The sequence below is a fragment of the Lactuca sativa genome, chromosome 5, assembly GCF_002870075.4.
Source record: "Lactuca sativa cultivar Salinas chromosome 5, Lsat_Salinas_v11, whole genome shotgun sequence".
Taxonomy (NCBI): Eukaryota; Viridiplantae; Streptophyta; class Magnoliopsida; order Asterales; family Asteraceae; genus Lactuca; species Lactuca sativa.
Window position 1 is genome coordinate 14,539,833 of NC_056627.2, and position 1,836 is coordinate 14,541,668.

The following is a 1,836-nucleotide window of genomic DNA, read 5'->3' on the forward strand; positions in this document are numbered from 1 at the left end:
TTAGTTTAAAAAAAATTATATGTTTGAAATGTTTAATTTTTAAAATTAATTAATTAAAAAAATACCATGACAATTATGCCAAGAAAATAACAAAATTTTGAAGGAGTATGACAAATGATGATCCAACGTGCTCCCACTTGGACCAAATGTGTCACCACAGCCGGCCTTAGGGATGAGAGAGTCCTTCCCTCCCAACATATTCAATTCATTGTCACATCAGCGTCACATCAGTTTTTTTCTATTCTTTCTTTTCCAACCCTCCCAACCCACAACATATGGAAACTCTATCTTTCTCAATCCATTCAACCCATTTACTTTTTAATTTTAAAATAAATACAAACCAATAAAAATTTTATAAATTAATTCATAAAATATTAATTAATTTATAAAAACAAAATATTAATTATATTTGATATTATTACATTTTTGTAAATTAAAAAAGAAATATTATATATATATATATATATATATATATATATATATATATATCCATTCTTAATAAACGAAACCATATTACACGTGTCAATCCTTTCAATGCATCTTTAGTCAAATGTAAAATTACCCTTTTATCCTTATTTTTTAAATATCAAAGAAAACCTGCGATTTTAAATGATATGCATGAAATATGGAAACGGAATATGATATCTGTAACTAATATCCTTTTTTTAATATGATCAGATTCTTAAAAAACATACCTGATTCATGAAAGGAAAGACTTTATTGCTTACCATATTGATTCTTCTATTTCATTCAATAACTTATGAAACGGTTGTATTTCAAATTCAACTTCAAATATTTTTATAAAATCTCAGCTATATGAAGATTTCAAATTCAAATACTATAATCAAATCCCTAAATATACGGTTAAATGATATATGTTCCTATTTATAATTTATATTGTATGCATATATTTTCAATTTACACGAATTCGAAGAAACCCTCCTCCTGCGTCGTCTGACTTCCTCCAAAATATGTTTCTTCACATCTACATATTATACAACAGGAAACAAGTTAGTTTCTTTATACTAAGATTGTTCATTCACCATAATTTTTTATATGTAGTCTATTTATCATTATATTTCTCAATTCAAAAAATTAAATATGCTTAATGAATGTTATTTTATGTGGGTTTTGTGTGTTTCTATTGTGTTGTGTTTCAAACCATTTTCCAAAATAACAAAACTTGACAAATAAATTTGTATCAATTGCAAAAATATGTGTGTACTTTCAGGAAAAAAATTCAAATTTCTTTAATTTTTGCAGTTAATCAATTCTACTTCAAATTTGAATATATGTAACCCAAAATCTGTAACTTTTCTTAATTTTTGTTCCAAACTCATAATGGTCTTTTAGATCTCATGAGTATGATAACAGTACAGGGGCGAAATGGTCACCTATTACAAATAGCTAGAATATATGCATAAAATAGCTTTTTAGCATCAAACTTTTATATTTATTGGATATAAAATATCCAGATATCTAAATTTTTGAAAGTACCTTGCTATTGTATGCATATGTTAAAATGTTTGTTGTCCATTTTTGGGTTTTATGGAAAGTACTTGGACGCATAACACAATAGAAAGACACAACAAAAAAATAGGCCTTTAGCATCCAACTTTCATATGTATTACGTACAAAAAATGCAGAAATTAGTATTTGTGAAAGTACATTGCTATTTTATGCAGTGTTATATATATATATATATATATATATATATATATATATATAACTGTAATTGCAAATAAAATTATCGTTCGGAAATAATTGCATGTGAAATATCAACTACAATATGTTTAAACCATGAAGATTAGGTGTAATTTAGCGGTAAATAGCAAT